We start from the raw sequence: 13401 nt of genomic DNA, 5'->3' as shown, positions 1-13401 counted from the left end.
GCGCCGGTCTTAAAAGTCCCTTCTGGGCGCCGGTCTTAAAAGTCCCTTCTGGGCGCCGGTCTTAAAAGTCCCTTCTGGGCGCCGGTCTTAACAGTCCCTTCTGGGCGCCGGTCTTAAAAGTCCCTTCTGGGCGCCGGTCTTAAAAGTCCCTTCTGGGCGCCGGTCTTAAAAGTCCCTTCTGGGCGCCGGTCTTAAAAGTCCCTTCTGGGCGCCGGTCTTAAAAGTCCCTTCTGGGTGCCGGTCTTAAAAGTCCCTTCTGGGCGCCGGTCTTAAAAGTCCCTTCTGGGCGCCGGTCTTAAAAGTCCCTTCTGGGCGCCGGTCTTAAAAGTCCCTTCTGGGCGCCGGTCTTAAAAGTCCCTTCTGGGCGCCGGTCTTAAAAGTCCCTTCTGGGCGCCGGTCTTAAAAGTCCCTTCTGGGCGCCGGTCTTAAAAGTCCCTTCTGGGCGCCGGTCTTAAAAGTCCCTTCTGGGCGCCGGTCTTAGTAGTTATTCCTGGGCGCCGGTCTTAAAAGTCCCTTCTGGGCGCCGGTCTTAAAAGTCCCTTCTGGGCCCGGTCTTAAAAGTCCCTTCTGGGCGCCGGTCTTAAAAGTCCCTTCTGGGCGCCGGTCTTAAAAGTCCCTCCTGGGCGCCGGTCTTAAAAGTCCCTCCTGGGCGCCGGTCTTAAAAGTCCCTTCTGGGCGCCGGTCTTAAAAGTCCCTTCTGGGCGCCGGTCTTAAAAGTCCCTTCTGGGCGCCGGTCTTAAAAGTCCCTTCTGGGCGCCGGTCTTAAAAGTCCCTTCTGGGCGCCGGTCTTAAAAGTCCCTTCTGGGCGCCGGTCTTAAAAGTCCCTTCTGGGCGCCGGTCTTAGTAGTTATTCCTGGATGCCGGTCTTAAAAGTCCCTTCTGGGCGCCGGTCTTAGTAGTTATTCCTGGATGCCGGTCGTAAAAGTCCCTTCTGGGCGCCGGTCTTAATAGTCCCTCCTGGGCGCCGGTCTTAGTAGTTATTCCTGGATGCCGGTCTTAAAAGTCCCTCCTGGGCGCCGGTCTTAAAAGTCCCTCCTGGGCGCCGGTCTTAGTAGTTATTCCTGAATGCCGGTCTTAAAAGTCCCTCCTGGGCGCCGGTCTTAGTAGTTATTCCTGGATGCCGGTCTGAAAAGTCCCTCCTGGGCGCCGGTCTTAAAAGTCCCTTCTGGGCGCCGGTCTTAGTAGTTATTCCTGGATGCCGGTCTTAAAAGTCCCTCCTGGGCGCCGGTCTTAGTAGTTATTCCTGGATGCCGGTCGTAAAAGTCCCTTCTGGGCGCCGGTCTTAGTAGTTATTCCTGGATGCCGGTCTTAAAAGTCCCTTCTGGGCGCCGGTCTTAGTAGTTATTCCTGGATGCCAGTCTTAAAAGTCCCTCCTGGATGCCGGTCTTAAAAGTCCCTCCTGGGCGCCGGTCTTAGTAGTTATTCCTGGATGCCGGTCTTAAAAGTCCCTCCTGGGCGCCGGTCTTAGTAGTTATTCCTGGATGCCGGTCGTAAAAGTCCCTTCTGGGCGCCGGTCTTAGTAGTTATTCCTGGATGCCGGTCGTAAAAGTCCCTTCTGGGCGCCGGTCTTAATAGTCCCTCCTGGGCGCCGGTCTTAGTAGTTATTCCTGGATGCCGGTCTTAAAAGTCCCTCCTGGGCGCCGGTCTTAAAAGTCCCTCCTGGGTGCCGGTCTTAGTAGTTATTCCTGGATGCCGGTCTTAAAAGTCCCTCCTGGGCGCCGGTCTTAGTAGTTATTCCTGGATGCCGGTCTTAAAAGTCCCTCCTGGGCTCCGGTCTTAAAAGTCCCTTCTGGGCGCCGGTCTTAAAAGTCCCTTCTGGGCGCCGGTCTTAAAAGTCCCTTCTGGGCGCCGGTCTTAAAAGTCCCTTCTGGGCGCCGGTCTTAAAAGTCCCTTCTGGGCGCCGGTCTTAAAAGTCCCCCCTGGGCGCCGGTCTTAAAAGTCCCCCCTGGGCGCCGGTCTTAAAAGTCCCCCCTGGGCGCCGGTCTTAAAAGTCCCCCCTGGGCGCCGGTCTTAAAAGTCCCTTCTGGGCGCCGGTCTTAAAAGTCCCTTCTGGGCGCCGGTCTTAAAAGTCCCTTCTGGGCGCCGGTCTTAGTAGTTATTCCTGGATGCCGGTCGTAAAAGTCCCTTCTGGGCGCCGGTCTTAGTAGTTATTCCTGGATGCCGGTCTTAAAAGTCCCTTCTGGGCGCCGGTCTTAAAAGTCCCTTCTGGGCGCCGGTCTTAAAAGTCCCTTCTGGGCGCCGGTCTTAAAAGTCCCTTCTGGGCGCCGGTCTTAAAAGTCCCTTCTGGGCGCCGGTCTTAAAAGTCCCTTCTGGGCGCCGGTCTTAAAAGTCCCTTCTGGACGCCGGTCTTAAAAGTCCCTTCTGGGCGCCGGTCTTAAAAGTCCCTTCTGGGCGCCGGTCTTAAAAGTCCCTTCTGGGCGCCGGTCTTAAAAGTCCCTTCTGGGCGCCGGTCTTAAAAGTCCCTTCTGGGCGCCGGTCTTAAAAGTCCCTTCTGGGCGCCGGTCTTAGTAGTTATTCCTGGATGCCGGTCGTAAAAGTCCCTTCTGGGCGCCGGTCTTAGTAGTTATTCCTGGATGCCGGTCTTAAAAGTCCCTCCTGGATGCCGGTCTTAAAAGTCCCTCCTGGGCGCCGGTCTTAAAAGTCCCTCCTGGGCGCCGGTGTTAAAAGTCCCTCCTGGGCGCCGGTCTTAAAAGTCCCTCCTGGGCGCCGGTCTTAAAAGTCCCTCCTGGGCGCCGGTCTTAAAAGTCCCTCCTGGATGCCGGTCTTAAAAGTCCCTCCTGGATGCCGGTCTTAAAAGTCCCTCCTGGATGCCGGTCTTAAAAGTCCCTTCTGGGCGCCGGTCTTAAAAGTCCCTTCTGGGCGCCGGTCTTAAAAGTCCCTTCTGGGCGCCGGTCTTAAAAGTCCCTTCTGGGCGCCGGTCTTAAAAGTCCCTTCTGGGCGCCGGTCTTAAAAGTCCCTTCTGGGCGCCGGTCTTAAAAGTCCCTTCTGGGCGCCGGTCTTAAAAGTCCCTTCTGGGCGCCGGTCTTAAAAGTCCCTTCTGGGCGCCGGTCTTAAAAGTCCCTTCTGGGCGCCGGTCTTAAAAGTCCCTTCTGGGCGCCGGTCTTAAAAGTCCCTTCTGGGCGCCGGTCTTAAAAGTCCCTTCTGGGCGCCGGTCTTAAAAGTCCCTTCTGGGCGCCGGTCTTAAAAGTCCCTTCTGGGCGCCGGTCTTAAAAGTCCCTTCTGGGCGCCGGTCTTAAAAGTCCCTTCTGGGCGCCGGTCTTAGTAGTTATTCCTGGATGCCGGTCGTAAAAGTCCCTTCTGGGCGCCGGTCTTAGTAGTTATTCTTGGATGCCGGTCTTAAAAGTCCCTCCTGGATGCCGGTCTTAAAAGTCCCTCCTGGGCGCCGGTCTTAGTAGTTATTCCTGGATGTCGGTCTTAAAAGTCCCTCCTGGGCGCCGGTCTTAGTAGTTATTCCTGGATGCCGGTCTTAAAAGTCCCTTCTGGGCGCCGGTCTTAGTAGTTATTCCTGGATACCGGTTGTAAAAGTCCCTTCTGGGCGCCGGTCTTAGTAGTTATTCCTGGATGCCGGTCTTAAAAGTCCCTTCTGGGCGCCGGTCTTAGTAGTTATTCCTGGATGCCGGTCGTAAAAGTCCCTTCTGGGCGCCGGTCTTAATAGTCCCTCCTGGGCGCCGGTCTTAGTAGTTATTCCTGGATGCCGGTCTTAAAAGTCCCTCCTGGGTGCCGGTCTTAGTAGTTATTCCTGAATGCCGGTCTTAAAAGTCCCTCCTGGGCGCCGGTCTTAGTAGTTATTCCTGGATGCCGGTCTGAAAAGTCCCTCCTGGGCGCCGGTCTTAAAAGTCCCTCCTGGGCGCCGGTCTTAGTAGTTATTCCTGGGCGCCGGTCTTAAAAGTCCCTCCTGGGCGCCGCTCTTTGTAGTTATTCCTGGATGCCGGTCGTAAAAGTCCCTTCTGGGCGCCGGTCTTAATAGTCCCTCCTGGGCGCCGGTCTTAGTAGTTATTCCTGGATGCCGGTCTTAAAAGTCCCTCCTGGGCGCCGGTCTTAAAAGTCCCTCCTGGGTGCCGGTCTTAGTAGTTATTCCTGGATGCCGGTCTTAAAAGTCCCTTCTGGGCGCCGGTCTTAAAAGTCCCTTCTGGGCGCCGGTCTTAAAAGTCCCTTCTGGGCGCCGGTCTTAAAAGTCCCTTCTGGGCGCCGGTCTTAAAAGTCCCTTCTGGGCGCCGGTCTTAAAAGTCCCTTCTGGGCGCCGGTCTTAAAAGTCCCTTCTGGGCGCCGGTCTTAAAAGTCCCTTCTGGGCGCCGGTCTTAAAAGTCCCTTCTGGGCGCCGGTCTTAAAAGTCCCTTCTGGGCGCCGGTCTTAAAAGTCCCCCCTGGGCGCCGGTCTTAAAAGTCCCTTCTGGGCGCCGGTCTTAAAAGTCCCCCCTGGGCGCCGGTCTTAAAAGTCCCCCCTGGGCGCCGGTCTTAAAAGTCCCCCCTGGGCGCCGGTCTTAAAAGTCCCTTCTGGGCGCCGGTCTTAAAAGTCCCTTCTGGGCGCCGGTCTTAAAAGTCCCTTCTGGGCGCCGGTCTTAAAAGTCCCTTCTGGGCGCCGGTCTTAAAAGTCCCTTCTGGGCGCCGGTCTTAAAAGTCCCTTCTGGGCGCCGGTCTTAAAAGTCCCTTCTGGGCGCCGGTCTTAGTAGTTATTCCTGGATGCCGGTCGTAAAAGTCCCTTCTGGGCGCCGGTCTTAGTAGTTATTCCTGGATGCCGGTCGTAAAAGTCCCTTCTGGGCGCCGGTCTTAGTAGTTATTCCTAAATGCCGGTCTTAAAAGTCCCTCCTGGGCACCGGTCTTAGTAGTTATTCCTGGATGCCGGTCTTAAAAGTCCCTCCTGGGCGCCGGTCTTAAAAGTCCCTCCTGGATGCCGGTCTTAAAAGTCCCTTCTGGGCGCCGGTCTTAGTAGTTATTCCTGGATGCCGGTCTTAAAAGTCCCTCCTGGATGCCGGTCTTAAAAGTCCCTCCTGGATGCCGGTCTTAAAAGTCCCTCCTGGGCGCCGGTCTTAAAAGTCCCTTCTGGGCGCCGGTCTTAGTAGTTATTCCTGGATGCCGGTCTTAAAAGTCCCTCCTGGGCACCGGTCTTAGTAGTTATTCCTGGATGCCGGTCTTAAAAGTCCCTCCTGGATGCCGGTCTTAAAAGTCCCTCCTGGATGCCGGTCTTAAAAGTCCCTCCTGGGCGCCGGTCTTAAAAGTCCCTCCTGGATGCCGGTCTTAAAAGTCCCTTCTGGGCGCCGGTCTTAGTAGTTATTCCTGGATGCCGGTCTTAAAAGTCCCTCCTGGATGCCGGTCTTAAAAGTCCCTCCTGGGCGCCGGTCTTAACAGTCCCTTCTGGGCGCCGGTCTTAAAAGTCCCTTCTGGGCGCCGGTCTTAAAAGTCCCTTCTGGGCGCCGGTCTTAAAAGTCCCTTCTGGGCGCCGGTCTTAAAAGTCCCTTCTGGGCGCCGGTCTTAAAAGTCCCTTCTGGGCGCCGGTCTTAAAAGTCCCTACTGGGCGCCGGTCTTAAAAGTCCCTTCTGGGCGCCGGTCTTAAAAGTCCCTTCTGGGCGCCGGTCTTAAAAGTCCCTTCTGGGCGCCGGTCTTAAAAGTCCCTTCTGGGCGCCGGTCTTAAAAGTCCCTTCTGGGCGCCGGTCTTAAAAGTCCCTTCTGGGCGCCGGTCTTAAAAGTCCCTTCTGGGCGCCGGTCTTAAAAGTCCCTTCTGGGCGCCGGTCTTAAAAGTCCCTTCTGGGCGCCGGTCTTAAAAGTCCCTTCTGGGCGCCGGTCTTAAAAGTCCCTTCTGGGCGCCGGTCTTAAAAGTCCCTTCTGGGCGCCGGTCTTAAAAGTCCCTTCTGGGCGCCGGTCTTAGTAGTTATTCCTGGATGCCGGTCGTAAAAGTCCCTCCTGGATGCCGGTCTTAAAAGTCCCTCCTGGATGCCGGTCTTAAAAGTCCCTCCTGGATGCCGGTCTTAAAAGTCCCTCCTGGGCGCCGGTCTTAAAAGTCCCTCCTGGGCGCCGGTCTTAAAAGTCCCTCCTGGGCGCCGGTCTTAAAAGTCCCTCCTGGGCGCCGGTCTTAAAAGTCCCTCCTGGGCGCCGGTCTTAAAAGTCCCTCCTGGGCGCCGGTCTTAAAAGTCCCTCCTGGGCGCCGGTCTTAAAAGTCCCTCCTGGGCGCCGGTCTTAAAAGTCCCTCCTGGGCGCCGGTCTTAAAAGTCCCTTCTGGGCGCCGGTCTTAAAAGTCCCTTCTGGGCGCCGGTCTTAAAAGTCCCTCCTGGGCGCCGGTCTTAAAAGTCCCTTCTGGGCGCCGGTCTTAAAAGTCCCTTCTGGGCGCCGGTCTTAAAAGTCCCTTCTGGGCGCCGGTCTTAAAAGTCCCTTCTGGGCGCCGGTCTTAAAAGTCCCTTCTGGGCGCCGGTCTTAAAAGTCCCTTCTGGGCGCCGGTCTTAAAAGTCCCTTCTGGGCGCCGGTCTTAGTAGTTATTCCTGGGCGCCGGTCTTAAAAGTCCCTTCTGGGCGCCGGTCTTAAAAGTCCCTTCTGGGCGCCGGTCCTAACAGTCCCTTCTGGGCGCCGGTCTTAAAAGTCCCTTCTGGGCGCCGGTCTTAAAAGTCCCTTCTGGGCGCCGGTCTTAAAAGTCCCTTCTGGGCGCCGGTCTTAAAAGTCCCTTCTGGGCGCCGGTCTTAAAAGTCCCTTCTGGGCGCCGGTCTTAAAAGTCCCTTCTGGGCGCCGGTCTTAAAAGTCCCTTCTGGGCGCCGGTCTTAACAGTCCCTTCTGGGCGCCGGTCTTAACAGTCCCTTCTGGGCGCCGGTCTTAAAAGTCCCTTCTGGGCGCCGGTCTTAAAAGTCCCTTCTGGGCGCCGGTCTTAAAAGTCCCTTCTGGGCGCCGGTCTTAAAAGTCCCTTCTGGGCGCCGGTCTTAAAAGTCCCTTCTGGGCGCCGGTCTTAAAAGTCCCTTCTGGGCGCCGGTCTTAAAAGTCCCTTCTGGGCGCCGGTCTTAAAAGTCCCTTCTGGGCGCCGGTCTTAAAAGTCCCTTCTGGGCGCCGGTCCTAAAAGTCCCTTCTGGGCGCCGGTCCTAAAAGTCCCTTCTGGGCGCCGGTCTTAAAAGTCCCTTCTGGGCGCCGGTCTTAAAAGTCCCTTCTGGGCGCCGGTCTTAAAAGTCCCTTCTGGGCGCCGGTCTTAAAAGTCCCTTCTGGGCGCCGGTCTTAAAAGTCCCTTCTGGGCGCCGGTCTTAAAAGTCCCTTCTGGGCGCCGGTCTTAAAAGTCCCTTCTGGGCGCCGGTCTTAAAAGTCCCTTCTGGGCGCCGGTCTTAAAAGTCCCTTCTGGGCGCCGGTCTTAAAAGTCCCTTCTGGGCGCCGGTCTTAAAAGTCCCTTCTGGGCGCCGGTCTTAAAAGTCCCTTCTGGGCGCCGGTCTTAAAAGTCCCTTCTGGGCGCCGGTCTTAAAAGTCCCTTCTGGGCGCCGGTCTTAAAAGTCCCTTCTGGGCGCCGGTCTTAGTAGTTATTCCTGGATGCCGGTCGTAAAAGTCCCTTCTGGGCGCCGGTCTTAGTAGTTATTCTTGGATGCCGGTCTTAAAAGTCCCTCCTGGATGCCGGTCTTAAAAGTCCCTCCTGGGCGCCGGTCTTAAAAGTCCCTCCTGGGCGCCGGTCTTAAAAGTCCCTCCTGGATGCCGGTCTTAAAAGTCCCTCCTGGATGCCGGTCTTAAAAGTCCCTCCTGGATGCCGGTCTTAAAAGTCCCTCCTGGGCGCCGGTCTTAAAAGTCCCTCCTGGGCGCCGGTCTTAGTAGTTATTCCTGGATGCCGGTCTTAAAAGTCCCTTCTGGGCGCCGGTCTTAGTAGTTATTCCTGGATGCCGGTCTTAAAAGTCCCTTCTGGGCGCCGGTCTTAAAAGTACCTTCTGGGCGCCGGTCTTAGTAGTTATTCCTGGATACCGGTCGTAAAAGTCCCTCCTGGGCGCCGGTCTTAGTAGTTATTCCTGGATGCCGGTCTTAAAAGTCCCTCCTGGATGCCGGTCTTAAAAGTCCCTCCTGGATGCCGGTCTTAAAAGTCCCTCCTGGATGCCGGTCTTAAAAGTCCCTCCTGGATGCCGGTCTTAAAAGTCCCTCCTGGATGCCGGTCTTAAAAGTCCCTCCTGGATGCCGGTCTTAAAAGTCCCTCCTGGATGCCGGTCTTAAAAGTCCCTCCTGGATGCCGGTCTTAAAAGTCCCTCCTGGATGCCGGTCTTAAAAGTCCCTCCTGGATGCCGGTCTTAAAAGTCCCTCCTGGATGCCGGTCTTAAAAGTCCCTCCTGGATGCCGGTCTTAAAAGTCCCTCCTGGATGCCGGTCTTAAAAGTCCCTCCTGGATGCCGGTCTTAAAAGTCCCTCCTGGGCGCCGGTCTTAGTAGTTATTCCTGGATGCCGGTCTTAAAAGTCCCTTCTGGGCGCCGGTCTTAAAAGTACCTTCTGGGCGCCGGTCTTAAAAGTACCTTCTGGGCGCCGGTCTTAGTAGTTATTCCTGGATGCCGGTCTTAAAAGTCCCTTCTGGGCGCCGGTCTTAGTAGTTATTCCTGGATACCGGTCGTAAAAGTCCCTTCTGGGCGCCGGTCTTAGTAGTTATTCCTGGATGCCGGTCTTAAAAGTCCCTTCTGGGCGCCGGTCTTAGTAGTTATTCCTGGATGCCGGTCGTAAAAGTCCCTTCTGGGCGCCGGTCTTAATAGTCCCTCCTGGGCGCCGGTCTTAGTAGTTATTCCTGGATGCCGGTCTTAAAAGTCCCTCCTGGGCGCCGGTCTTAGTAGTTATTCCTGGATGCCGGTCTTAAAAGTCCCTCCTGGGCGCCGGTCTTAGTAGTTATTCCTGGATGCCGGTCTTAAAAGTCCCTTCTGGGCGCCGGTCTTAGTAGTTATTCCTGGATGCCGGTCGTAAAAGTCCCTTCTGGGCGCCGGTCTTAAAAGTCCCTTCTGGGCGCCGGTCTTAAAAGTCCCTTCTGGGCGCCGGTCTTAAAAGTCCCTTCTGGGCGCCGGTCTTAGTAGTTATTCCTGGATGCCGGTCGTAAAAGTCCCTCCTGGGCGCCGGTCTTAGTAGTTATTCCTGGATGCCGGTCTTAAAAGTCCCTCCTGGGCGCCGGTCTTAGTAGTTATTCCTGGATGCCGGTCTTAAAAGTCCCTTCTGGGCGCCGGTCTTAAAAGTACCTTCTGGGCGCCGGTCTTAGTAGTTATTCCTGGATACCGGTCTTAAAAGTCCCTCCTCGGCGCCGGTCTTAAAAGTCCCTTCTGGGCGCCGGTCTTAATAGTCCCTTCTGGGCGCCGGTCTTAATAGTCCCTCCTGGGCGCCGGTCTTAGTAGTTATTCCTGGATGCCGGTCTTAAAAGTCCCTTCTGGGCGCCGGTCTTAGTAGTTATTCCTGGATGCCGGTCGTAAAAGTCCCTTCTGGGCGCCGGTCTTAAAAGTCCCTTCTGGGCGCCGGTCTTAAAAGTCCCTCCTGGGCGCCGGTCTTAGTAGTTATTCCTGGAGGCCGGTCTTAGTAGTTATTCCTGGATGCCGGTCTTAAAAGTCCCTCCTGGGCGCCGGTCTTAGTAGTTATTCCTGGATGCCGGTCGTAAAAGTCCCTTCTGGGCGCCGGTCTTAAAAGTCCCTTCTGGGCGCCGGTCTTAAAAGTCCCTTCTGGGCGCCGGTCTTAAAAGTCCCTTCTGGGCGCCGGTCTTAAAAGTCCCTTCTGGGCGCCGGTCTTAAAAGTCCCTTCTGGGCGCCGGTCTTAAAAGTCCCTTCTGGGCGCCGGTCTTAAAAGTCCCTTCTGGGCGCCGGTCTTAAAAGTCCCTTCTGGGCGCCGGTCTTAAAAGTCCCTTCTGGGCGCCGGTCTTAAAAGTCCCTTCTGGGCGCCGGTCTTAAAAGTCCCTTCTGGGCGCCGGTCTTAAAAGTCCCTTCTGGGCGCCGGTCTTAAAAGTCCCTTCTGGGCGCCGGTCTTAGTAGTTATTCCTGGATGCCGGTCGTAAAAGTCCCTTCTGGGCGCCGGTCTTAGTAGTTATTCCTGGATGCCGGTCTTAAAAGTCCCTCCTGGATGCCGGTCTTAAAAGTCCCTCCTGGATGCCGGTCTTAAAAGTCCCTCCTGGGCGCCGGTCTTAAAAGTCCCTCCTGGGCGCCGGTGTTAAAAGTCCCTCCTGGGCGCCGGTGTTAAAAGTCCCTCCTGGGCGCCGGTCTTAAAAGTCCCTCCTGGGCGCCGGTCTTAAAAGTCCCTCCTGGGCGCCGGTCTTAAAAGTCCCTCCTGGATGCCGGTCTTAAAAGTCCCTCCTGGATGCCGGTCTTAAAAGTCCCTTCTGGGCGCCGGTCTTAAAAGTCCCTTCTGGGCGCCGGTCTTAAAAGTCCCTTCTGGGCGCCGGTCTTAAAAGTCCCTTCTGGGCGCCGGTCTTAAAAGTCCCTTCTGGGCGCCGGTCTTAAAAGTCCCTTCTGGGCGCCGGTCTTAAAAGTCCCTTCTGGGCGCCGGTCTTAAAAGTCCCTTCTGGGCGCCGGTCTTAAAAGTCCCTTCTGGGCGCCGGTCTTAAAAGTCCCTTCTGGGCGCCGGTCTTAAAAGTCCCTTCTGGGCGCCGGTCTTAAAAGTCCCTTCTGGGCGCCGGTCTTAAAAGTCCCTTCTGGGCGCCGGTCTTAAAAGTCCCTTCTGGGCGCCGGTCTTAAAAGTCCCTTCTGGGCGCCGGTCTTAAAAGTCCCTTCTGGGCGCCGGTCTTAAAAGTCCCTTCTGGGCGCCGGTCTTAGTAGTTATTCCTGGATGCCGGTCGTAAAAGTCCCTTCTGGGCGCCGGTCTTAGTAGTTATTCCTGGATGCCGGTCGTAAAAGTCCCTTCTGGGCGCCGGTCTTAGTAGTTATTCTTGGATGCCGGTCTTAAAAGTCCCTCCTGGATGCCGGTCTTAAAAGTCCCTCCTGGGCGCCGGTCTTAGTAGTTATTCCTGGATGCCGGTCTTAAAAGTCCCTTCTGGGCGCCGGTCTTAGTAGTTATTCCTGGATACCGGTCGTAAAAGTCCCTTCTGGGCGCCGGTCTTAGTAGTTATTCCTGGATGCCGGTCTTAAAAGTCCCTTCTGGGCGCCGGTCTTAGTAGTTATTCCTGGATGCCGGTCGTAAAAGTCCCTTCTGGGCGCCGGTCTTAAAAGTCCCTTCTGGGCGCCGGTCTTAAAAGTCCCTTCTGGGCGCCGGTCTTAAAAGTCCCCCCTGGGCGCCGGTCTTAAAAGTCCCTTCTGGGCGCCGGTCTTAAAAGTCCCCCCTGGGCGCCGGTCTTAAAAGTCCCCCCTGGGCGCCGGTCTTAAAAGTCCCCCCTGGGCGCCGGTCTTAAAAGTCCCTTCTGGGCGCCGGTCTTAAAAGTCCCTTCTGGGCGCCGGTCTTAAAAGTCCCTTCTGGGCGCCGGTCTTAAAAGTCCCTTCTGGGCGCCGGTCTTAAAAGTCCCTTCTGGGCGCCGGTCTTAAAAGTCCCTTCTGGGCGCCGGTCTTAAAAGTCCCTTCTGGGCGCCGGTCTTAGTAGTTATTCCTGGATGCCGGTCGTAAAAGTCCCTTCTGGGCGCCGGTCTTAGTAGTTATTCCTGGATGCCGGTCGTAAAAGTCCCTTCTGGGCGCCGGTCTTAGTAGTTATTCCTGGATGCCGGTCTTAAAAGTCCCTCCTGGGCACCGGTCTTAGTAGTTATTCCTGGATGCCGGTCTTAAAAGTCCCTCCTGGATGCCGGTCTTAAAAGTCCCTCCTGGATGCCGGTCTTAAAAGTCCCTCCTGGGCGCCGGTCTTAAAAGTCCCTCCTGGGCGCCGGTCTTAAAAGTCCCTCCTGGATGCCGGTCTTAAAAGTCCCTTCTGGGCGCCGGTCTTAGTAGTTATTCCTGGATGCCGGTCTTAAAAGTCCCTCCTGGATGCCGGTCTTAAAAGTCCCTCCTGGATGCCGGTCTTAAAAGTCCCTCCTGGGCGCCGGTCTTAAAAGTCCCTTCTGGGCGCCGGTCTTAGTAGTTATTCCTGGATGCCGGTCTTAAAAGTCCCTCCTGGGCACCGGTCTTAGTAGTTATTCCTGGATGCCGGTCTTAAAAGTCCCTCCTGGATGCCGGTCTTAAAAGTCCCTCCTGGATGCCGGTCTTAAAAGTCCCTCCTGGGCGCCGGTCTTAAAAGTCCCTCCTGGATGCCGGTCTTAAAAGTCCCTTCTGGGCGCCGGTCTTAGTAGTTATTCCTGGATGCCGGTCTTAAAAGTCCCTCCTGGGCGCCGGTCTTAACAGTCCCTTCTGGGCGCCGGTCTTAAAAGTCCCTTCTGGGCGCCGGTCTTAAAAGTCCCTTCTGGGCGCCGGTCTTAAAAGTCCCTTCTGGGCGCCGGTCTTAAAAGTCCCTTCTGGGCGCCGGTCTTAAAAGTCCCTACTGGGCGCCGGTCTTAAAAGTCCCTTCTGGGCGCCGGTCTTAAAAGTCCCTTCTGGGCGCCGGTCTTAAAAGTCCCTTCTGGGCGCCGGTCTTAAAAGTCCCTTCTGGGCGCCGGTCTTAAAAGTCCCTTCTGGGCGCCGGTCTTAAAAGTCCCTTCTGGGCGCCGGTCTTAAAAGTCCCTTCTGGGCGCCGGTCTTAAAAGTCCCTTCTGGGCGCCGGTCTTAAAAGTCCCTTCTGGGCGCCGGTCTTAAAAGTCCCTTCTGGGCGCCGGTCTTAAAAGTCCCTTCTGGGCGCCGGTCTTAAAAGTCCCTTCTGGGCGCCGGTCTTAAAAGTCCCTTCTGGGCGCCGGTCTTAGTAGTTATTCCTGGATGCCGGTCGTAAAAGTCCCTCCTGGATGCCGGTCTTAAAAGTCCCTCCTGGATGCCGGTCTTAAAAGTCCCTCCTGGATGCCGGTCTTAAAAGTCCCTCCTGGGCGCCGGTCTTAAAAGTCCCTCCTGGGCGCCGGTCTTAAAAGTCCCTCCTGGGCGCCGGTCTTAAAAGTCCCTCCTGGGCGCCGGTCTTAAAAGTCCCTCCTGGGCGCCGGTCTTAAAAGTCCCTCCTGGGCGCCGGTCTTAAAAGTCCCTCCTGGGCGCCGGTCTTAAAAGTCCCTTCTGGGCGCCGGTCTTAAAAGTCCCTTCTGGGCGCCGGTCTTAAAAGTCCCTTCTGGGCGCCGGTCTTAGTAGTTATTCCTGGGCGCCGGTCTTAAAAGTCCCTTCTGGGCGCCGGTCTTAAAAGTCCCTTCTGGGCGCCGGTCCTAACAGTCCCTTCTGGGCGCCGGTCTTAAAAGTCCCTCCTGGATGCCGGTCTTAAAAGTCCCTCCTGGGCGCCGGTCTTAGTAGTTATTCCTGGATGCCGGTCTTAAAAGTCCCTTCTGGGCGCCGGTCTTAGTAGTTATTCCTGGATACCGGTCGTAAAAGTCCCTTCTGGGCGCCGGTCTTAGTAGTTATTCCTGGATGCCGGTCTTAAAAGTCCCTTCTGGGCGCCGGTCTTAGTAGTTATTCCTGGATGCCGGTCGTAAAAGTCCCTTCTGGGCGCCGGTCTTA

This window comes from Hyperolius riggenbachi, chromosome 5 (genome assembly GCF_040937935.1).
Source record: "Hyperolius riggenbachi isolate aHypRig1 chromosome 5, aHypRig1.pri, whole genome shotgun sequence".
In the NCBI taxonomy this organism is placed as follows: Eukaryota; Metazoa; Chordata; class Amphibia; order Anura; family Hyperoliidae; genus Hyperolius; species Hyperolius riggenbachi.
The sequence above is the reverse complement of the archived record's forward strand: the minus strand, read 5'-3'. Positions refer to the sequence as shown.